The following is a 25,438-nucleotide window of genomic DNA, read 5'->3' as shown; positions in this document are numbered from 1 at the left end:
TTATCTCCAATATCTACCCATAGGCTCTTTGAATACTTTCTTATGAATATGAACACACACTGATGTTTCAATATTCTCCTCCAAAATTCCAATACACCTTTGTATATCATACAGGCACTGCCACACTGGAAAAAAACTCAATAAAATAAAAAAAAGGAGGGGAAGATGTAGGGAGAAAACAACAGAAGTCACCAGTTTTTAAAATTCCAAAAAGCCTCATAAACGATAATTATTTCTGCTGGATAGCAAGACACATTTAAATCAGAAATCTGATAATCGCTGAGAAGCAGTTTGAGAGCAGTGTGTTGCAGCTTGCGGGGAGGGAGCTCCTGGTGATGCCTCCAAGCTGCACCACAGGTGGGAAGAGGACTGTGGGTATGTGCAGTCCTATGCTCACCACAGGCTGCTTGGCTAGAGCTATGAAGCAAGGCACTTCTCACAAAGACCTTCAGTGGGAGATATGTGCCTATATGTATTTTTTTAAAATACAAAAAGACAAGAGTTGCATTTTGCAAAGAACTTGGGTTTCTCAGTCTTTGGCTTTGGGTCAAGAACCTAACTCTAGTCCTGACTGTCCTCAAATGTGCCACAGCTGAAGATCTCAGTCTGTATTAGAGGACCTGCACTCACCTCACAACCACTGCTTAGAGGTCTAGATGCAGTGCATGGATACTCCTACGCTTGCAATAAAGAAATGCAAAGCTAAAGAACAGCTTCATCTCCTCCCCATACCTGTTGTCCCCTTTTGCTTCAAGTTATGTGTTTTTTTCCTCAAGGTTCTGGAAGGTTGTGCCAAGGTCTCTGGGTTAAAGGAGGCATACAAGGTAATGGAAACATACTAACTCAAGGAGTGGTCACTTTAGAGGCAACCTTGATAAGAGAGAATCACTGCAGAAGCCTTTGTAAAAGCCAGGAGCTTTAAACGAATGCTTGGAGCACAGCAAAGACTTCTGTACAGAAATGAGTTGTTTCACTATCACAACTCAGAAAGCATGAGATCAGCTGCATACACGTGTCTTCTTGGTAAACGAAGTTTTCAATCTGCTCTGTCTGCAAAAACATGCCAAGTGTTGACTGGCCACCTGTCCAGACAGAAGCAAGGAGGCCAGCAAGACACAGGCGTCCTCTAGGCACAGTCATGTTCTGGTGGGTGAGCTGAAGGTAGGCATATCTGCACCTATGATGCAAATTCACAGAGCAGTCTTGTGTCCAAGTAGCATTACTTTGTAGAGGTCTTCACAATTCTAATTCTCTCCTCATATGAAATACCTAGGTAGATAAAATGTAAAATTTTGGAGTGGGGATAAGAAACAGCAGTATGCTGTAGTCACCAATAGCTCAATCCCTCCTCATGCATGACTGTGACACTACTACCTTTCCAGGAAGAAGCCTGTAATAGGTAAAAATCGCCAATTACAGACGTATTTGGTGGAAGGATGGCTATCAATGACTGTGTCTTCTATTTTTTTAAGTGTGAAAAAGAAATTTGTGTTAAAATGATCATAGATGAAAATGAATTAATAGAAGGAGTTTCAGAAACACTAGAAAAGTACATTCAAGGAGAAACAGGAGTTAATTTAAGTAGGAATTCTGAACATTTCACTTTAATACTCTCTGTATAACTACCAGATAGTGCTCGCTTCTAACTTTAATCTCTACAAAGTTATGAAAATGCTCTTCCATTGAACAAATATTCAGGTTTCATCAAGAAAGCAAGCAAATGTTACAAATTTCTGTGGGGTGTTTTTACGTCAAAGTAATATTCTCATTACTTGCTAGCTAGGTGCTATAATTTTATTCCTTTTTTTTCCCCCAGGAAGTTATATAAGTGCAGCAACTGTTAAACTACTTGGACCCAATTGTTTCTCTTCCTCAATAGAAAACTCTCAATGCCTCTTTAAATACATCTTTACCTAACCTATGCTTATCAGATTTTTTTTTTTAAAGCTCAGATTCAGAATCTACCAACAGAAGAATCAAAAGGAAAGATTCATCATAACAGTTAAATCTGTGTCTTTTAGATATATACTCACACAGAGGTAATGCATTCACATATAATCAAAGCTAAAGCTATGCATGACTAAACAGGAGGAAAAAACATTCTTTCTTCAGATTTTCTTCTTTTCCATTGCCAAGTTTCACCTTACTGCCTTTTCCAAAGAGCATGTGGATCTTCAGATGAAGAGGGTAAACTTTTCAAAATAGCCATAGAAAATATTGATTTGGCTGAAGAATGTCAGCTTCACACATTTTCTATTTCATTTTGAAAACTTGGATTTGGGGAAGTAATATGATTGCACTTAGTAGATGCTGTGCTACTTAGCAGACAGCTTCTGCTAAATCTGACAAATACAGGTCATAGTCCTGCAATCATGCTTTGCTCAAGCACGTTTTGCCTTTCCTAGACAAAAGTAACAATAAGAAGATAAAAGCAATCTGAGGTCATTTCATAAGTAATTTTGACCTAAAATTTTATAGCTATCTTACCTAGCCACTCTTTTCCTTCTATGCCTAAATTAGATAAAAAAAATATTTTACTAAAACGAGTTTATTAAATAAGCACTTCACGACGTACCTCCAGAGGCACAAAAAAGCCTAATGTTTACTATAGTATGAGCTACTTCTGTATGTCTATGTGAAGGGGTGAAAAAACAGAATAGTTAGAGAAAAGAAACAACATATAATCCACCTTGATAATTCCCTTTGTAAAACTCAACACCTGTACTGAAGGTTCCTATTCTGTATTAAAAAAGCTTGCTTGCAAACTATTCAAGGAAAATTCTACTGCTTTTTCTGGTAAGTAGCTTGGCAAGGTAACATCATAATCTTGCAGTGTCAGTCGTCCCCTTGAGCTTGCAAAGTCTGTTAAAACAAATTACGTGAAAACATCTTTTTCAGGATTTCAATTCAGTAGCTTAAGAGGATCAGTATATTCCAGTTTCTTCTTAGATTCAAGGAACATAAGACAGTATAGTACTTCAGTGTCTAAGGCTGCACTGACACCTTAATACTTTCTCCATTAACTGTGTATTATGCAGAAACCACACAAAAGGAGGTTACTATGAGAAAACTATATACTTTCTTGTTACCTTTTGTGGTGGGGGGAAACAGTTTTCCCCCTGAAGTTATAAAATGGTAAAACCCCAGGGGGTGGTGACCCTTGAAAGTTTTGAGGTTTTACCCAATGAGCGCTTTTGCAAAATATAAACATATCACAAGCAGAACGGAAGAGAAGGTAGTTGTAGTTGTTGTTAAAGAAGTAGCCATGTTGTAGGAGCCACGAGGAGAAACAGCAGCAGCCCCACTGGGGGCTGGGCCTTCCCAGCCCCCAGCGGGGGGGCTGCAGGGACTTGGAACAGTGTTAGACTGAGCTAAGTGCCTGTAGCTAGAAAGCTGAAGGAGTTTTCTCCACCTTGAGTGAACAGAGACAGAGCAGCAGCAGAAGCAGCGTCCAGAGATTGTGGCTAAGAGCCAAGAGATAACTGAAGAAGCAGCAACAAACATGCAGCCAAGGAAGACACAGAGTTGTCTGAGAGAGACGAGAGAGAGCCAGCAGCAGAGAGAGAATTAGGCTCTACAGAGAGAAAGTTGGGGTAAGAACTGAAATAAAACCCCATACCCCTCTGAAACCTCCAAGAAAGAAGGAGGATGATGGATTCTTACTTGAAAGAGTCTTAAAGTCCTACAGCACTTGCAGAAGGGAGCTGAAAAGCTCCGAGAAGGAATGCAGAGAGGGTGACCTTGGTTGCCCCGCTGCTTGAGACAGAGCACAGAGCTCTGCAAAGGGGACTTGAATCCCCTGAAGATACAGACCGTCACGAAGACCCCCGTGCTTCGTGGTATGACCGTGGTGATGCGATCGTTGTCTGGGTGAACACAGCCCACGGAAGAGAAGACCCTCGCTTGAAGACGAGTGGCCAAGGGACTTGGGTATCCCCTGGTGTGTACTGGCAGAGATCCAGCTACAGCTGCTGCATGAGAAGAAGAGAACCTGCTGCCTAGAGACATTGCTGCTCTGAGAGTGGAAAAGGGATCTTTTCCTTCTTCCCTCCTGGATTTTTATTTGGAGGGGAGAAGAGACTTGATCCATTGTAAATACTTATGTCACGGTAGAGATAGCTAAGATTGTATATAATGTATTGTAGTATTTATTTGTACAGTCATTGTAATATATTCCCTTTCCCCCATTCTGAGTCTCGTGTGGTGTCTGGAAAACCCATCTCACATTGGGTTGAGATGTGGGAGGGGGTTTGGACTAGGGAATTGGATTTTGGGGTTCTCAAACCACGACAATTAACTAGATTGTATGAAATCAACAGTTCAGCATCTGCTGAAACAGAAATTACATTTGATCTGTAGCAGATGGATGTACAAAACAAAGATTATTTAGAGAAAAAGGTAAAAATACACTACTTCATAAAGCTGATACAAGGCTTCTGAAATTAAATACCTCAAGAACATTTAAAAAAAATTCTACCCAAATAAGTAAAATCATATATTACTTTTCATTTACTCTTCTACTGAATGACAGCATGAAACAAAGATAGATGATGAACATACACAAATTACAATGTCAGAATACAAAAATTCTATTCCTAAGTATTAAAAGAATTAAATATCTAAATTAATATGGGAAAATCTATTACTCAGTGACTCTAAAACTTTAAATAATATCTGACACAACTGCTGATTTAATTGAATTGTCAACCCACCAACTCAATATTAGGTTGCTTGATGTAAGATATAAAACAAAAAAAACTATTATATTTCATCTATAATCCAAAGATTATATGTTTGCCTGAAATCAGCCTATTTCTTTATAAAAAGATACAAACCAAGACATTACATGTAAATATACTGCCTTGTTTATAACTGCAGACCATCACAACACAGTTGTTTTACTGCCACTGCTATTTCTTCTTGCATCTATATCGTAATGTATTCTTCCCCTTGCTCTAGAGAATGACCAAAGTACAGCATCAGGTTTAAGAACTCTCTAGAACGTCTTTCCTGTTTCCATCCATGTAGAGGGAGATATTCAACCCTTGGTATTCCAAGACAGCTACAAATTATCTGCAAAGCCTTTCTGGTCTGTTGAATTATCTTGCCTTTTTTTTTTTGTTATTTCTATTGGGTGTGTAGGTAGGAGACAATATTTACAAGTTTTATGGACTTTCCCCCTCCCTTTAGGGGCAAAATGTCTATAAAATAATACAACATCCAATCCCTATGATTTTATCTGCTTAACTACAGTTAGCATCTGAAGCAAAGTACTTTCTGAAGTCTTATAATGAGTGTAATCAAAAAAGGCTGGAAAGCTATATTATGTTGATTAAAGCTTGAGAAACTAAAGCTCACATTCACAAAATAGTTAAACTGGTATATCAGTTGACTGAAACCAGTAACATGGCTTTTTATAAATATAACTCACAAGCTTTATTTTGCACTTGTTATGTTTACCAATTTTCATTTCAGATGAAGAAATCCATCTCACAGAAGGCAATATGAACCATAAAATAAAGCAAGACAGTGCTAGATTCTTGACAGACACATTAGAGCAACACAAAGCTACAGGGATCTGATTACAGACTATCTTCTGCTAGGCAGTCAGTCTCCTGCTGGGATGGGGAGCACATACGCTGGGATGTTCTACAACAAAGCAGTGTTTGTTTCCTACATAGAGCCTTACAGATGTCACAGGATTATTCCCTCTCAATGCTTCAACGTTTTATCAAAATTTTTAAGCAGAGCATAGCAAGGCACTTACTGTTTAATAACATTACTCCATGCAATGTGTTCTGTGATTCTTGGATCTGTTGCTCTCCTTGCAAGAGCCAAAAGCCAAAGCACAAAGCAACTGCTCTGGGTTGATAAGTAATGCCCTTTATTGCTGCTTCTCAGAACAGCACCCAGAACATCAAGAGTTCTAACAGACTTCTGGAATGTCACATGCAGATGCAGACAAAATCAGGTGCATGCAGGTCATCTGCTCTGTTCAACAGTTGTTTTTGTTTTTTTGCTCAGAAGCAGAGCTACAAATAACTGACACCTTATCAATTTTCAAATGAAGCTTCTATAATTACATTGTTATGCCCTACGGAAACACTACTGGGTTTCTCATAGCAACCTTCAATGATTCAAACACATAGTCCCACTCTAATCACAAAATTACTAATACTAAGAGAGTTTCATCATTCTTCAACAGAAGAGTCAACATGTGACTGGCAGTTACCAATGTCAACGGTAATCCAACAGCTTTATCCAAGTCTTGTCTCCTGAGAAATAAAGCTTTATGGAAAAAGTAGTAGTACATTCAGTGTACAGTAGGGCAGGATTGCTTCTATAAGATCTTTATCACCACTTGCAATCCCTTGAATGCCAAACTACAAAGTCTTTTTAGCAACTCTGTCAGATAGGTAAGTATGATTCCTTCCTAAAGGTACAGGCCCGCAAGACAAGCAAAGCATTCAAAGCAGCCTATGCCATAGAAAGACTTCTTAATCTCTACCACCCCAATGGCCCACTCCAATTTCCCTTCCTAGATCTGGTTGGCCCTCATCCCCCTTTTCATTGCTGGGTGCCTGTCTGACACGTCCTTGGGCAGACTCAGTTTCCTAAAACATCAGAAAATAAATATTAAAAAAAAAGTGAGAAATACTCTGTGGCCTTCGGGAGCTGGATTAAAACACTGATGGGTCAGATGAGTGTTGGGGTTGAAGTTAAGGAGCAGGCACAAGACTTAGGTGCAGGGAGACATTTCAGAAACAGAAAGATGTTAACTCAGCTACACTATGGAACTTCCTCCACAGGACAGAGCTGGAGCACCTTTCTTAATACTGAAGGGAAAGACAGCATCAAAATATGAAGGCAGAATTTACCATTACTGTCTTCTAGCCCATGCTACCATCCTATCACCACTGAGTGTAGCTCATCTGGTATTTTCCTGTCAATTTCTATCTTGCTTCAAAACTTTATCGTCCACTTCTATCTTTCATTCAAAAAAAAGAGTGGTTAAATGTTCCTTCTCATTTTCTGGACCAGATGTTCTCCAAACTGCCATCTGTGCCCCACTGACACACTGCATCTGCATATGTAACACTGCAAGTACTCAAGGTACTCTGAAGTCTTGTAAGACCCAGCTTAGAACAAGAAATACCACTGACAACAGTCCAAAATCCAGTGTCAACAATGTTGCTGGGGATAACAAAACAAAACAAAACCAAAAACAAACAAAAAAACCCCCACCACCATATTTTAAAGGATTGCATTTCAGGATTATCTTCCAAAACTCACAACTGTATAAAGTTACTTTCAAAGGAAATTAGAATTCCATTTACAGATATCCAAGTTTTACAAGATTTAGAGAATGTTACTAATAAAACTACACTAGATTTTTGGACTCATATGCCTCTATTACTCATGTTTTTCACTGAAAATTGAACTATTTCTTTTAAATAAAACAAAGAATTATCATTAGTTTGTGAACTGAGGTGACTTTCTAGACGCTGCATCACTTCATCAGTAGAAATAGCTGATCTCAACATCACATTTCAATTTTATTACATTGTGTAGGAAGAAAACAACCCTTTTCAGTTTCTCCTTGAAAAAAAAATTGACAAACTATACTGAAATAAACACAGAATTTTTCATCTATGCCTACTGAAGAAAATCTGTTGCAGGCTGATCTGCCCCTTCAGCAAACTGAATCCAACTATTTACTCAACAACTTCCCTCACTTTAGTGGTCTGATACACTTTTAAAACTTCAGCAAAAACATTTAACCAATACATACTCAGATTATTTATCAGCAAAGATATTTTATTTAAATTTGACAACACTATAGGCTAAATTTACTGTAATAGACTAAGATAAAAAGTTACACTTAAAAATAGTATCTTTTCATATCCATTTTTAGCCACCCTGTAAGTGCTCTCTGACATATAGTAAAAAAAGACTTCTGGCAATGGTATTGTCAGAAAGGTTTCTCCTCCATCAGGGACCCACGATTTTGCATGTCCATCACAATGCAAAAAGGTCCCAAATCTCAGTTTAAAAGCTGATAATGAAGATAATACCAAGCCAAAAAGCCAAATTCTAACATAAATTGCATGAGGTACAGGCACACATTCTCTTCTAATCATCCAGCAGTAGACTGGCAACAGTCTCTACCAGGTATAGCAGGAGAAGACATAGCAAACTGACAAGGTCAGACTTTGTCAGTCTGACATTTTGTCTGCTTTACAGACTAAAAAAGCAGACAAAAAATAGACGTATTAGTTTTACTTATTTAAAACTTCAGGAAAATATAGTCTTTATAATTCCAATCTCAACATCTACAAGATTTCAGATGGATGAATATGGCATGAACAATGCATACGTCCAGTTCATAACAGAGGTGTTATGCAAACACTGGTATTTCTACTTCCCCTCATTCAAAGCCATCTACATATGCACGCGTGACAAGAAAAATTGTAATGGTTATTTGCCAAATCCTGCAGTCATATGGCAGCAGTGGGTCAATCTTTCAAAGCTGGTTCCAATCTGACCGGTGACCGATCTGCTCCCTTCCAGCTGAGACATCAGGTCACGACAAACATTATCCCAGTCATGCAGCTAACGGCAGAGCTGGAGGGAATCCCTCTAAGAGGAAAGCAGAGACATAAGGTGCAAGTTTCCTTCTGGGAAAATGGGATGAACTAAGGCTGAACTAAGGCTGAGGATGAATATTGAGAAGAGGCAGGTGGTTCACAGGGTAAAAAGAGCACTAGATCAACATGTGGAATTCATGTAGTTTTATTTTGAAGCCACGATGCTACAGGTCTTGGGCAAAAAGCCCAAACCAGATTTCAGGCATGGTATTAATTTCCTGGACTGAGTAAACAGGTCAAGAGCCTTACATACATACTAGAGCGTCATCTGCCATCTAGTACAAGGGATGCTTAATTAGCTTAGTAAAGATACAGGGTTTGGGGAGGAGAGAGGTGGTAGAATCTGTATCCTTCAGACTAGTAATAGCATTTGTAGGACATAATCAAAAAAAAATTAAAAAAGGAAACAAAATCAAAGTTATTGAAGCATTTTTTTTATTAGCACATCAATTAAATGCTCAATTATTTGACATCAGAAATTACATGTTCATAAAATCCACTATTCAAGACAATCCTGTCTCAATAAGTTATATAGGAGTGTTATTAAAAAAAAATGTGCAATCAGCAATTAAGCAAAACAGAGACAAAATGCTGATGAAAAAATTAGGAAGGCAGTGATTCCCTTCAAATTATTCCCGTAAAGACCTAACTGATAGAAATATATGACACGTGTCTGCCTTAAAAAATTAATGCAGATTGCAAACTCCTGAGAGAAGAGAGTGTTATCCTCATGCTGGACTGTTCACAGACATATTTTTGGCTACTACTGTAATCACATAACATGACAGGGGCTGGGGGAACAGACATGACATGGAAAAATACCTCCTTGATAACCACTATACCTGTCTCAACCCAAAAGCTGTGTAGCTTTGCTTCATTTTTGTTTCTGTGTGACAGAAATATGCAACAAAAACAGTGGAAAGCGGGAAGCAATCTTTTCAGCACATCAAGGCATGGGTTCAGCAAAATATGTTTTTATATTCTCAAGCTATAAACACACTATGATACCTTGTTGATTGTGGATATAACCACAAAGAGTCAAGGCATTTGACCCAAGGATGTTATGACTGTGCTATATACAATCAATTTCTATGATACTAAGGATCTAACAAGCCCCTGACAATAAACAATACTTTTCCAGATGAGAAAGCAAGCTGCTGCATGGCAGCATTTTCAGGCTTTCCACTGATATCATGCTAAGAAAGAGGTAATTGTCCCAAGGCAGATTTTGACTTATCACCAGCATGAGGGAATGCCTTGTTTACAATCCTTAAAGATTTTGAATCTAGAGGAAAAAGAAAAAAAGAAATAAAACACAGATTACACAAACCTATCAGAAAAAATTTAAACTTTTGTCCACTTAGATTCTAAACACCAGAAAAATTCTGCAGAAGATACTCCGTGTGAATGGGTGCTAGGGCAAATAACTCACAACTTGAAGTATCACATTTATTAAGCCTTTGATCCTTCAAAGTATGGCACACCTCTATATTAAGTCTGACAACCTTAACATAAGAAGAGAGACTATAGGTTTCGGAGCAGTAGCCATTTTTTGTCTAAAGAGTGTTTTGACCAGAGTTCTGGGCCTGAAATTTTCCAAAATAGTGAACAAAAGCCTGTCAGTTCACAGCAAGAGTGCTGCAAAGTGCACCAGATAGCCTAATGCTGCCAAACAAGCTGCACACTTCTTTGAATCCAACATCTCTCGCAACTCTTCCCTCCCTGTTATCACTTATTCATACTTTGAAATATCCTGCAAGAACAGCTTGAAAGAGAAGGCCTGACTACTGTGGTACAGGCCACCTAACAAACGTCAGAGTTTAGAGAGCAAAAACCTTAACGGTCTCACTATGAGGAACTGTGCACAGTATCAATCACACAGCCACAGGAGCCTGTCCTGAAAGAAAAACTCAAAAATGCAGAGGGAAAAGAGAAGAAACATGACAGTGCTATCATCTTTTGATGAATTTAAATCCCTGAGAGACCCCTGAATTCATTCAGCTACTCAAAGAAGGTAAGTAAATCTGTGAAGACAAAGTATAAGCCCTTCAAAAAGTAGAAAGAAAAAAAGATAGGTGAACAAGACATGTTACAAAGAGAGGTGGCAAGCAGCTCAAGATGAGACACCCAGGGAGCTTCACACCACAATTTGAGAAACCTAGTGAAGAAAATTATTACAAAAGAATGCAATTTTGTTCACTGCATTTTTCATGGCACGTTTCATTTTTTTGGTTTAATTTGTTCAGAATAAACATTTGCACCAGAACACTGAAAAGCCTCAAAACAAGGACCTTCTTGAGTTTTCTTACCCCACTCTGTGACCTAAGAAATTTTATATTCACTTTTTTATCTGGAAGTACAGTTCTCTTCTTCACAGCGTCTCTACCTATATCCAGATGCAAGAAATAACGGTCCTATTACCAGTTAACTGTTAACTGTACTGCTGCAGTTAACTGTTAACTGCAAATGATTAACAGTTTGTGAGAGCAAACTTCATACCTGCATCATGAATTTAAGTCTCACTTTCTCAGAAAAAACCACTAGTTTAATGTAAGCACCCAACTTCACTTATAATGCAGAGACAGTGCTGTGCGGAAGTTTAGGCACATAACCTTAATGTTTAATTTTCATCCTAACATCAACATCAATAACTTGTATTTGGTATATTATATACTACACTGTTCAAAAATAAATCTGGGGCATCGTAGCTGAGTTAATCATTAAAGAATTAAAGAAAAATGTTATAGGAATTAGTAATCTGTCCTCCAGAAACAATCCTAAGCAGGTAGGATAAGACTTTCCAACAAAAGAGCAACCCTGCTTTATTTGTACTGCTTCAATAAACACAAACATTGCTGTGAAAATGAAAACTCCCACAGCCTTACATAAATATCTGCAGCCAAAAAGCATCTCTATGGATAAAGCTGAATACTCTGTAGATGTATTTTCTAATACGCAGGGGAGACAGAAATGCACTAACTTTTCATCACAAATACACCCTTACCAATGAATGAATGATAAAGACTTCTCATTGCTAACTCCCAAAAATCCCAACACACCATACTCTAATCTAGTGACACTGTGGACTCCTTCCATGATTCCCTATCCAGTACAAGCACGTGGAGGAATCCTTCAATACAAGACTGCTTTAGTGGATATGTCCAAATACATGCCCTATGTGGATACCTCATCCAGGCATGCACTTTTGTCATTCTTGTGGTTTTAAAGTATTGTAACCTTAGCATCGTTTCTGCACCTGATGGTTTACAACATTAAGTGACAAGCCAAGAGTTTACAGCCTCAAGAAACAACTAGAACACCAGGAAATAAAGAGTTGCATACCAGTATTTATAGCTTAGCCTGTCCTGTTTCAGTCCCCTCTCTTTCTGGAACATTTTTAGTTTAACTGGTACCCAGCCTAATCACTTTCAGTTGAGTGAACATTTGATTCAAATCAAACTACACCATGATTTCTTTTAACATGAGCCTGAAATTTTGAACCTTTTATCCAATGTCCTAGGAGTGCTTTACCAGCCTCAGTGAATCCTACAAGAAGTAGGAAAATAGCACTATTCTCATTATACTGCTGAGCAAAAGAAAATTAAGCATCTCAAGGCAATACAGAAGCTTATGGTAGAATTGAGAGAGTACAGAAGTTCTGACTCCCAGTCTGCTGCTGTAATCCTCAACTAATGCACAAGAAAAATAAAATCAAAATTTAACTGTTACTTTAGACTGACACAGGTTGGTTTTGGTTTTTTTAAATCACCATTTCATCAGAACACTCATCTACATCGGGTTGCAGTTGCCTTTTAATTTGCTGTACTTATACGGCAGCAGCTTCCTACAGCCTACTTCACCTTTCCAATCACAAGACCCGCCAGAGTAAACACCAAACAGAGGTAGAACTTCCAACACACTAGGAATTACTGGAATACCTGGGGTTATCTGAAGATAAGCATGGCTTCCCTTACACAAATGATTCTGAAATCTGATCCAGAGGATGCATTCATTTATCTATTACGAAGGACTGGAAAAGATGTCAAAATTCATTAGGATGCCTCAAAGGAAAAACTCTGGATCATTAAAATTAAGTAAAAACAAGACAGAAACCTTTTCTAAAAATAGATCTTGCTGTGCAGCCAAGTATGCCCGCATGCAATTGTTATTTATTTTTAAATTAGGGCAATTTTCCAGGTAGATTTTTAGATCAGCTAACACAATGGGGTGCTTTAAAACTGAACAACCAAAGAAAAAAAACAACCAAACAAGATTTATCTCCTGATGATACTTGTCAAAGCTGTGACTACACAGCGCCAGAGGAAAATCACTATGATCCAAAATCTCACGACATATCTGTCCCATTATATCTTCCTTAAAGATGATGGACAACTAGTAGCAGATCTACTCCTGACGACACTATAAAAATCCTATTGCTATTTCCAATGCAAAGGTCATTTGATCATTTTAGGAGGATTTTCATTAAAGCAAATGCTGGTTAATTCTTGGTTTCCCCATGAATCCTTGGATGATAAGGATGGACACAAATTCAAATCCAAATCAGGGATCAAAGTTTTCCTAGTATTTCTGAAGCTTCAATGAGCAGTGCTATTTTAAAATTCAGAATCACAGAATCAGAACCACAGAATATTCTGAGTTGGAAGGGACCTGTAAGGATCACCGCATCCAACTCTTAACTGCAAGAGCTTGTTCTGGCACTACAGCACTGGACAATTAAATCACAAATATTTTCTCTCCAAACTAGCTAGAAGTCTCCTCACTCTAGAAATATTTAAAGCAAACTCTAAAGGGAGAAGGGGAAGACAATTAACTATCCAACCATTGGAATATAACCTCCCTATGACAGGGACAAAAGACTTTACTGTCACATCTCATGGAAATAGGAGGCAATCTTTTGTGAGATCTTTCAGCATTACTGGTCACTTTTAGCCCAGAACAACCACTATTCAGGTCATCTGTTTTCTGTATTAATAATGACTGCAAAACCCACCAGCACAGTACTGAAAATGAAACTGTATTATAAGAATTTTCCATATAATCTTCTTCCTCATCTCCCTAGCTACATCATCACTATCTAATCAGTGGTCTTTCATTTAAATTCTTGGAAGAGAGAGCAATTTCCAATTCCTTTGTTAATAAAAATAAGTACTAGTTTGGTTTTGGTTTTTTCCCATTATTAACTTCTTGTCCATAACAATTAAGAAAACAAAGTCCTCTATAACTCCTCAATAGGATTTAGAAGATATCATGCAAAAGTCACCGAAGCCAGACTCTAAAATCCTTCCTTTAAAAAGTCATTGTGAATCCTGCCTCTAAGAGTCAACATGGTTATTAAATCCTCATACTGCTTCATGTCAGCCCTGTCCATGTGTCTTCACCATCTCTCTGTCATTCAGGTACTGGATATTTATCCATTGGATATGGGTATTTTTGGACTGAACATGTTTCCCTAAAGAGGACAGTCAGCAATTTGCTACTAGGAAGTACGTAATACACAATTCTTGTCAACTACTTACATTATGTGGACGAAATGTGTCTGTACACATCATCTTTGCTCTGTTTCCCTTATGTCCTCACTCCATGTCCATTTCCTCTGCAGAAGAGTAGACTAGCATCTTGCTAATAAGACTTACAGCATGTAAGCTTAGGCATTTTCCAGGAGATGCTGTCAACACATTTACTCAGCATGAGCCCCTCATACTTCTGGGAGGAGGGACTAATACTGTACAGCCATCATACTCCTAGCACTAGTATTGAGCTCAAATGATACTTTTTTTATACAGTACACTTTTCTCAATCTCATTACAGCTCCAGTGAACAGACTTTCAAATTCAAAAATTCTCTTTGCAACACTAGGAAATAACTTATATTGGATTTAATACATGTTCCACAGGGTTATTCTGCTGGTATAAAGGAAGAGAGAATGTCTCCTCAGTGGGCTGGCAAAATCTGGTAAGAATCCACCTCTGGAAGGTCTGTAACTCAAAGGAAGATGACTTAACCACTTAATCTTGTGATTTGTATTTGCTTTTAATAGAACCCTGTCAATGCATGAAAGTTTTTTTTGTTGAGAGAACAGACTAATTCCTGCTCATAGTGGTTTATTACAGTTCCCAGTAAGATGATATAGATATCCTTAGACGAACCGTGTCCCTTCCTCCACTGCTCTAATCTTTTTTTTCATCTTTTTTATATCTTTATCTCCACTTTGGAAAAACATCAAATGGTTCCAAAGCGCATACCTGTAACACGAGCTGGTATAATTTTATCACCTGATTATTCATGCAAGACAGCAGATTTCCACTGCATAGCTTCCCATGTCATTATAAAATTCAAATACATTTATTTAAATCTCTCCTAGAATCAACCACTTTCACTGTTTCAGTTAATTGAATTAATAAACAGCTAATGGACAATGGGGGCTGTGGTCCCATTTTCTGTTCTGACAAATTAAAAAAAAATATTTGCCATAAAGGATCCTTTGCCTTAGACATCATTAAACATCATTAACGATCTGCTAACAAACCCTAACATTTAAGAGAAGGAAGTAGGAATCCAAACCAGGGAAAAGTTCATATCAAACTGCAAAAGTACTCAACAGACTCCAGAGCAATCCAAGTCCGGAAATGCACATCAAACCCACTTGATTTATATCATTGTTTCCTCACAGATTAAGTGAAAATTTGGGTATTGACCATGTCATGGCTAGGCTTTGCAAACGAAGATTTGGGAAGGGCTCTACTCACATTTGCTACAAGCGCGCTGGTGGTTAAAGAGGCCAATGCGAGATAGACAAGTCCAGTTGCAAAAGGCACAGCAGAAAGACTCCTTGGATGGTATCGGCAAGACACGATTCTTTCTGCACTGTCTTTTCTCCTCTCGGTTATTGACCATAGGAAAGAGCCATTTCATTATCATAGTGTTCTGTTTCCAAATTATTCAGGAATGTCTTACTTTTTCTTGAATAACCATACGACATGTGTCCTCTGCTACTCAATTACAGAAAGTTCACAGCAAAATCTCCATCAAAACTCCCTTTATTCTTGTAAAAAATTACAAACTTGGCAACTACTTTTCAAAGGCCAGTTTTTAATAGGTAGAATTCATATACAGATACGAACACCATGGTCTTTACAAAAAGACACATTGCTAAGAGCAAAACTGGCTATAAGCAGTTCTCAGGTTCCATGTTAAGATAAATGCAAGGCGTAAATAAACTGGACTTTAGTGGAAGTGAGATTTTTATGAAGACTTCTTTTTTTGTATTTCTCAGTAAACGAGAGTTCGCACACAGGGTCTCACATTCCATATGTACACATCAAGAACTCAACTTTATCCATTAAAGTTTCGTATAAAATTTTACAAATTAAAAACAACTTGGTTTTACACCATATAAAATGAAAGAAGTGGAGGATTGTAACTCTTACAGTGGCAAGTCTAACTAAAAATGGACACTTTTAAACTTCTGTCATTCTTGTGTCATAGGATGTAGCACATGCTAAACCTATCGCAGATTCAAAAAAAGATGCATAAATTCATAACTATTACAACCCATGTGATTAATTACCAAACCATCTGCCCAGAGACCCCTAAACTGCGTCCTTAGAAATCAGTGATATTTCCCTTCAGACACTCAGCTATTTGCACACCCTATGATACTCTTCCCTGGGCATTTGTTATCATTCACTGTTAAAAACAAGATACTAATGTAGAAACATCTCTGGTCTGAGCTGATATACCATTCTTAGGTCCATATTTTTGTGCCTGGGAAAAAGGAAGGTACAATATCTAAAGCTGGTTCAACACCTACACTGTTCAAGTCCCTCATTTCCAAACACTATGTAGGGCACTTGTATGGCAGCCAAGATATTTATATAGTAACAGTTCTTAATATACTTACATGACTCGTGAGAGCTGGGAAAGACACCACAAATATATAACTCTTCCTCCTTCTCCCTTAGCTGAATTCACTCCCCCTTAAAAGTTTTACTTAACACTTAAAATAGCTTTATGAGTAACATTTTTTATATTTTTATACAACATTAACTATTATCCACACCTCCTATGATCTGCAAGACAGGATTTGTGTTAGTCAATCTCTCTTCCGGGTATTTTATTCAGATTTTAGACAGGCAGATCTCTAGGGTTCTGTTTTATTTTTTAGGTATTTACAACTGAAAGGATTTCCTAAAAGTCATCCCACCTTTTCATTAGAATAGAGAGATCTGTTCTTTATAAAGCACAGGCAGCAATAACATTGCTACTAATGCTTGGATGCCCAACAGATATGGGTTCCCACTATACTAAATACTGCACCCAAAAGAGAATAAAAGTGAGAGTGCTTTCTCCCTCTCACAACTTGAGAATTTTGTTAGTTATGGTCTTTCTACAACTAAAGAGCCTCCTGTGGACTGTGATCCATTACGATCACAGCAGGCAGTCAACCTTTGCTTTTTACAATAACTTTATTTGCTACTTATCTTCAAAAATACTGCTCTTCTATCATGTTCTTACTATACATGCAGAAAGATTCTCTTTTCATATTGTGTCCAACATTCATGGCTCCTTTCTATGTTTTTGTCTGCTTAAATGGCACCAGGTACCACTGGTAAAGTATTTGCACGAATTTTCTTTAAATGGCTATGTGAATGCATTTGGTCTTTGAAATTTTACACTGCGATTACCGTCCAAACTAGTGCAACAATAGATAAATGAAGACTTCATTTAGAAAGCAGTTAAGCTGCAAGATATTTGCTTCAACAAGTATTTAGTGAAAAGACTGTCTTCAAAGGAGAGGAATCTATTCCACTGCACATACAAAGCAGAGGAAGAACTGATAGGATGGATTGATATGACTATTGAGAAATGCTAGATCTTTATATCCTAATGGGAGAATCATTCTGCAAGTAAATGTTTTGCAAAAAGTATTTTGCACTAGACAAGGATGTTGGAGACTGTTCACACCCAGGAAAGTGTATGACTACCAGCTGGGTCTGCTAGCTCTCAAACTATGCAGAAAGCAACAAAGGACCTCCACACTACACAAACAGCCCAGCTTTCCAGTGGGAGATTCCTAAGACCAGTTTTGATATAGCTATCAATGGTATGGTACGTAGCTGAATAATACTAAGGTCTTTCATAGGTATAAGCACAAAGTGAAAACTATTATCACAGACCATTTAAAACATACTGAAGTTTTTAAGTACTGCAAAATAATGTAAACAACAGCATTAGTTAAAAATTACACAACATAGAAATAATGGATCAAATACAATGGTTCAGTACAAAGAGTCATACAAAAACAACGAACGCAGCAATAGGTAGTTTCTTGAAACGGGACTTCTCAAAACATTTCCTCTTGGACCTTTTTCCAAATAACCTGAAACCACGCAAATCTAACTGAAATCTAGATGCTAGCCAGACAACAAGCAGGCATTGTTTCTACAGAGATCCAACTCAAATAACTGACTACACCTACAAGAATTCTAACAAACACTTCATTAGGGTAGGTAAGCTTTCGTTTCCTTAATAAAAGGTTCACAACTTTATGAGTAACATTTTTTATATTTTTATACAACATTAACTATTATCCACACCTCCTATGATCTGCAAGACAGGATTTGTGTTAGTCAATCTTTCTTCCGGGTATTTTATTCAGATTTTAGACAGGCAGATCTCTAGGGTTCTGTAAGTTATCCAAGCTTATGTTACTTGATAGCATTACACTGTTTAGCAACACAGTTCTCATATTATTTAGTATATAGAATCACAGAATATGCTAAGTTGGAAGGGACCCACAATGATCACAGAGTCCAACCCTTCGCCCTGCACAGGACCATCCCCAAGAGTCACACCATGTGCCTGAGAGTATCATTCAAATGCTTCTTGAACTCTGTCAGGCTTGGTGCTGTGACCACTTCCCTGGGGAACCTGTTCCAGTGCTCAACTACCCTCTGGGTGAAGAACATTTTTCTAATATCCAACCTAAATCTCCCCCGACACAACTTCAGGCCATTCTCTTGGTTCCTGTCACTGGTCCCCACAGAGAAGAGATCAGTGCCTGCCCCTCCTCTTCCCCTCACGAGGAAGTTGTAGACTGCAATGAGGTCTCCCCTCAGTCTCCCCTTCTCCAGGTTCTGAACAGACCAAGAGACCTCAGCTGCTCCTCATACAGCTTCCCCTCAAGGACCTTCACCATCTTCATGCCCTCCTTTGGACGTTCTCTAACAGCGTAATATCTTTCTTATATTGTGGTGCCCAAAACTGCACACAATATTCAAGGTGAGGCCACACCAGTGCAGAGCAGAGCAGGACAATCCTCTCCCTCAACTGGCTGGCAATGCTTTGCCTGATGCCTCCCAGGACACATTTGGCCCTCCTGGCTGCCAGGGCACTGCTGACTCATATTCAACTTGCCATTGACCAGGACCCCCAGATCCCTTTCCATGGCACTGCTTTCCAGCACCTCATTCCCCAGTCTGTACGTAAATCCAGGGTTGCCCCATCCCAGGTGTAGAATCCGGCACTCTCCCCTGTTAAACTTCATATGGTTGGTGATTGCCCAGTCCTCTAATTTGTCAAGATCTCTCTGCAGGGCCTCCCTGCCTTTGACGGAGTCAACAGCTCCTCCCAGTTCTGTGTCATCTGCAAACTTGCTCAGTATCCCTTCCAGTCCTGCATCCAAGTCATTTATGAAGATGGTGAAGAGCACAGGGCTTAAGACGGAGCCCTGTGGAACCCCACTAGTGACAAGTCACCAGTCTGAGGTTACCCATTCACTATTATCCTCTGTGCTTGACCATGAGCCAATTGCTCACTCACTGCATGATGTGTTTGTCCAGCTGTGTGCTGGACATTTTGTCCAGAAGGATCCTGTGAAAGACAGTATTGAAAGCTTTACTGAAATCCAAAAACATGACATCGACTGCCTTCCCTTGACCGGCTAGGTGGGCTATCTTGTCATAAAAGGAAATTAGGTTTGATAAGCAGGACTTTCCTCTCATAGTTCCCAAACTATAATCCTTCCCTTATCAAACCTTTCATACATTTCCTAACTTGTATATTATCCCCAAATAGCAATGATTTAATGTATTGTCTTGAACTTAAAAAAAGACTTTTTGTCCTATTTTGCAAAATAGCAACTGAGTAGAAGACTTCAAGACCTAAACTAAACTATTTACATGCACCAATAATATAATTAGTAACAATCATCTGGGCACTCCAACTGATAGAGGGAGTTGGAAAACAACTTAAGGGTGTGTACTTCACACCTCTAGCATCAAAAATTTGTTCTGGTACCAGAGCATTACAAAAATGGAACACTGATTGTGACTGGAACTGGTGGTTCCAGTCAAAAAAATGAAATGTAAGATTCTGTACTATTTCTGCCAGCTCTACATGGTGGAGATGAAGGAAAACAAAGAAGACACGAGGATGCTGGTCATGTAACCTCACACATTCACACACACTTTTCTTCCTGATAGATATCAAGAGACACATACTAACTCTCTTAGCAGTCAAGCTCACTGGTAACTGAACTAGAGGTGTGCACCATTACTACTTCGATCACCTTAAGGAACTGTCCTGAATAATTTTCTAACTCATCAATGACTCTGGTTAAGCCTTCAGCAAAGTCTCTTCTAACACTAAGAAGAGAAGTCTGTTATACGTAAAGCACAGGCTTAGCTTCCAACACTGGCATGGAACGTACAGTAAGAAATTACCTCAGTCTTCATAAAATGAAATAAAAGTGGTGCAACAGAAAACTGTACAAAACAGAAAGGCAAGTTTGTGGGGGTTTAGTGTAAAAAAAGGATTAAACAAAAAATCTGATTTTCTTATTAGACCTTCTTATAGAGTTTCTTATAGCAATCACAGGCAGACAATGATCTCTTTATGAGCACTAGATAAGATGATAATAATTACCCTAAGATAAGAAGAGAATAATTACACTGAATTCTTTTGCAAGGTGCTTTGAGACCTAATAATGAAAAGCACTGCTAAAAGCTGTGTATTATAAGTATGCTTAATAATTACATAAAACAAGAACAACTTTTTCTAGAGGCTAGGTATAAACAAAATTGATTTTATTTGAAAGTTCAGCTGAATCAATCTTTTTTTGTGATAAAAAGGAATCAGGTGCACTAAAGAGCTTTCTTAGTGCAAGGCTGTAACAGAACCATTTAAAGCTATTCATCGCCTTACTGAAGGAAATATATTGAATATTTTAAACAGCCCATCAGGAGCTCAGTATAGTTCAACATGAGCAGGGTTTTCATAGAATAATGAAACATATTAAGGGTTTTACAATAAACATCTGTTGACTAGGTGAGAATTCTGCAGTTGTCAGAAGTGATGTACAAAAAAAAATAATCATCGTTCCATGAAAATCATTTATAACACTTATAGCTGTCAGTTTTGTAAGCTATTTTTAATGTTATATATCTATCTATACACACACACCAACCCACTATCTCCTTTCAGCCCCCAAGAAACTGATAATGACCTTCTTATAAAATTCCACCGGGGGTGTGGGGGAATATGCAGTTTTTTGAAATAGCTCTACTTTGCTTGACATTCATATTGCCTGTGAAAAATGAGGCCCACTTGTGCGAATGTTCCTTATAAGAGCAATCTTAGGAATTACTGGCATGAAGCTATTTCTTGAATTAGGATTGCAAGATCAAGTTGATAGCTAGCATCCTCAGGAATCATTATGCTTTTGCTATTGTGGAAACATCTGTGATGGTATTATCACAATTATTTTACCAGAAGTCTTGATGTAATGAGGAAACAAGTTAACCCTTTAAGTTTAAGCATAAATAGTTAAATGTTAGGGGTTCATATGATCATCTTCAAAGCTGTCAATACTGTATTTCTGGTAAAACACCTGATATTTTGACATAGCTCTTACAATACTTATTTTTATTAAACAGTTATTTTTAGTGTTAAGATTTACATTTTGCAAATTATTTGTAAAAGCAGACATTAAAAAACAATTTTTTTATTTACAGCTTCCACATGTGTAGAAAATATCCACTGCAAATATCCCTTACCTATTCAAAACACAGGATGTTGCTCATGAATCAGTAATCCTTGGACAGGCAAATGTAATATAGGGAAAATGAAACTACCTATGACAATAACATGATCACAATTATATTTTTTTTAAGAAAAAAACTTTTCTGTACAGAGGCCTTTGCCTTGTTCTTTTTTGAAAACATGTATATCTAAGTTATGGAAGAAAAAGGACTCTTAAATACTAAAACATCACATTTGACTCAGGCAGTCCCTTAACCTCAAATTGCTGGAGGCCTGGCTGTTTTCCCAAAGATTCACAGCACGCTCACCCTGCTGTTATGGTGTTTCCTAAACATCTGCTACGTGCCACTTGCAGAAACGGGAATCCAAACAAGACGGACCTTTAATCTGACCCCATACAGCTGTTTTAATTGTACGTTCTAATGTCTACGTCAAATTTAAGCACTGAATAGGCAAAGGATTCGTGCACTTTTTTCGGAAACCTTTAGGAAGCAAATGTGCCGGAACACGTTCGCACACAGACACTTACTGAAAGGCACGATGAGAAAACACAACACGAAAGAATGCGAAGGAGTTGCGCTCCTTGGGCGAATTTTACCATATCGTGGGGCACATTTCCGAACCGTGTGCCCCCACACCTCCCCGCCCCCCTCCCCGTAAGGGGGTCTGGAGAGACGTCGGAGAAAAAAAAGAAAATAAGAGAATAATAAGATGGAAAAGACAATAATGTTTACACATCGCAGCGGTACGGGCGGTGCGCGGAGAGTCACAGGTGCCGCCGGAGCCAGCGCTCCCCTCGCCGCCGCCCGCGGCTCCCGGATCCCCGCCCGCTCCCGAGTCTCTGAGAGAGGGCGGAGACCCCCCCCCAGCTCCCCCGCCCAGAGCCGCAGGTGCGAGGGAAGGCCGGGGGCTCCAGGCTACCCCTCGCCCGCCGTTCCCGGGGCTCATCCCGGCCGGTGCCCGCCGGGCGCGGGGGAGCCGCCGCGGGAAGGACGCGGCTCGCGGCGCACGACGGACGCGCCCGTCCCGGCGGCGCTCCGGGACCCCCCCGCCCCCAGAGAGCGGACCGCCCTGCCGGCCGCCGGCGCCCACCGGAACAAAAGGAAAACAGCCCCGGAGCCGCCCGCGGCCCCGCACAGCGCCCGGCCCATCGCGCCCCCCCCTCCCGCACTCACCTCGGCGCGGCGGCAGCGGCGAAGCGGGCGGCGGCAGCGGCGAAGCGGGCGGCGGCCGCTCGCGCCCGCGGGCTCCCTCCCCCCCACACTCCCTGCTTCCCTCCCTCCCTCCTTCCCTGCCCGCCCTCCCGGCTCCGTCTCTCACCGCTCCCGGAACGGCGGCGGCGGCTGGGCCCGGCTCCCCCGCCACGTGACCCCCGCCACGTGACCGCCACACTGCCCCGGCCGGCTCCGCCCCCGCCGGGCCGAGCCGGGGCTGCCCCGAAGCCGCCCCCGCGGGAGCCCGGCGGAGGGCACACTGCGGCGCGGCCTGGTGACAGCGCCTCCGACAAGGGGAAACAGCCGCCGCTGTCTCCCCTCAGCCCCTCACCCCACTCTCAAACAGGAATCACAATGGCCTGTACGAAATAGGGGTTATTTGACAACAAAGCACCTACGGCTGACTTATCCTTCCTGCCGTTAGGGCTGAGAAAGAAGGAAAAGAAGTTGGTGCCAGTATCTGGGGCATTGAGCCTCGTCATGTACCTCACACTCCTCCCTGCAAAAATCACAAACGCTGACACCACTATATTCCTGAATTTTGGCTCAACCCAAAAGCTACAGTGAGTGAAAGCTGTGCTGCCCAGTGTCCCATGCTAAGTGTAACCTTTGCTCCGAGAAAATCATGCTTACAGTAACGGGTTAAGGGGGTGTCTTGCGGGAGAGAATGCCTCTATCCTCAGAATTCAGAATACAATCTAGAGATATCAACACTACAAGACCTGGGGGATCCTCGGTAAAAAAGGAATTGGTGTTGGAAACAAACTTTGATGCTGTATTCTGGTATCACATTCAGTGCACATTCACTTTCTTCAGAAAGGACCAACAAAATGCCCAAACAAAAGAAGTGTGAAGCACTTAGTAGTTTAAGGAAACCAGGAACAAACTGTAATTATCAGCTCTAGAAAAGCCATCCAAAAAATAGTACACTGAGAACAGGAGGTGAAAAGGCCCAATACCCTGCTGGCTTTAGGAATTACAACTTATTGAACATTTGAGAAACTAAAAGGGTAAATATTTTTCACACCATTCCCCAAAGTTCCATAAGAATTTTATATTACAACCTACAGCAATAACGAGCCAAATTTTGAAAAGGGCCAGCTAAGTGTGTGAAAATCTGGAAGACTTGAAGCCTGAGATAATGTATTAGAGTTAGGCATAAATTTCATCTGTTAATATAATCTTCATTTAGAAAAAAAAGTTGCTTTTTTATTGAAGATTTTCAGTTACCGTACACAGACTAAACCCTGAGGCAACTCTTAACAGATCCTATAGCTAAAGTGCAGTAAAAAGTTATCAGGGAGTTAGGGCTCCATTTCTGGGTGCATTACAGCAGTTGTTCTCAACTGGTGAGCTGTGGAGACCAGGGTCCCTGAATTACCCACTAGATATCTGCAAAAGGCAACCACCACCCCCAGTAGGTCTACATTTCTTATATTTGAATTACTTCTTCAGCAGAAAATTTTAAGGAGCCAAAACAGTTAAAATCACTGTATCACTCAGTTCTTGTGTTTAACTTAGCTAGATTTCTAATTTACAGGCCATCATAAGAATTTAATTTCAGTACTAAAGCAAAAAATATCAGAGAGAAGTGTGCAAAACACTGCTGCTGCTTTAACCTCCTTTGTAACCCTGTCCTTTCCACCCAGGTACATTAACTATGGTGCAATGGTATTGCCTATTAGACCCTTCTCTCAGCTGCATTAGAAGTTGTATCTGGGTTCATAATCACAAAAGAAAACTATATGTCCTAGTTGTTCACCAGCCTCTACAAACTATGATCATGACTGAGTGATACCTTGCAGGAGTCCCACTCATTCTGCCCCGTTACATGGTGAGGACTGAATAAAAATGCACAGAAAAATGCACGTTTAGTATTGCTGCAGCTCACTCTATCAACATAATACGTTTATGGTCTTGTATCTCTCAGATGTAATCATTAGTAGGTAAGCAGAAACATATTTAATGTTGGCATGTGGTTAAATCTGCACAAGGCTGACTATTACAAAAACTTGACAACACCTTTGAGTTCCACAAGCTCAATTCAGCTACGTATGCTATACAACTGAGAAGCCTAAAATTGCCTTTAAATGTTGTAAAAAAAAAAAAAAGAAAGAGACACAGAGTTCCCCTTGCAGAACACTCCCTCACAGGACCTAAATTAGAATAGTTACTGAAGTGTCTTGTGTTACAATGCAACAACTGCTTTTGTAGATGCCTCCATTATTCTACTTTCCTTCTTCACCTCTCTCTGAATTTACAGCATAAATGACTACCCCATTTTTAATGCATTGGAGAGTTTCACGTGCAAACTTACTCATTTTTTCCCGTGCAAATCTATTCACTTGTACTTCTTCCACATACGAACTTAACTAATTTTTGTTAGCTTTATATGCTCAAATGATTCCAAAAGGCATTTCCTTTTGATGTACCTCACCTTGCAATTTTCCTCCACCACAGAGGAATACATCAGAGAAAGAGAAACAAAGCTTGCTTGGGCAGATTCCCCAATAG

General features: G+C 39.6%; 1 protein-coding gene across 5 annotated transcripts in view; it reads right to left on the bottom strand.

Moving 5' to 3' along the window:
- Nucleotides 1–23,098, bottom strand: part of TULP4 (TUB like protein 4) — a 157,763-nt gene extending 134,665 nt beyond the window's left edge. For 4 of the 5 annotated variants that reach the window (XM_032682484.1, XM_032682485.1, XM_032682486.1 and 1 more), the window contains exon 1: nt 10,958–11,078. The gene's annotated coding sequence lies outside the window, so the exon portion shown is untranslated. Of the gene's footprint in view, nt 1–10,957; nt 11,079–23,030 lie in introns of those variants that run through there. The other variant, XM_032682487.1, reaches the window with a different exon arrangement.
- Between the last annotated feature and the right edge of the window lie 2,340 nt (nt 23,099–25,438).

This window comes from Chiroxiphia lanceolata, chromosome 3 (assembly GCF_009829145.1).
Source record: "Chiroxiphia lanceolata isolate bChiLan1 chromosome 3, bChiLan1.pri, whole genome shotgun sequence".
Classification (NCBI taxonomy): Eukaryota; Metazoa; Chordata; class Aves; order Passeriformes; family Pipridae; genus Chiroxiphia; species Chiroxiphia lanceolata.
This window is presented reverse-complemented; position numbering and strand designations above follow the sequence as displayed.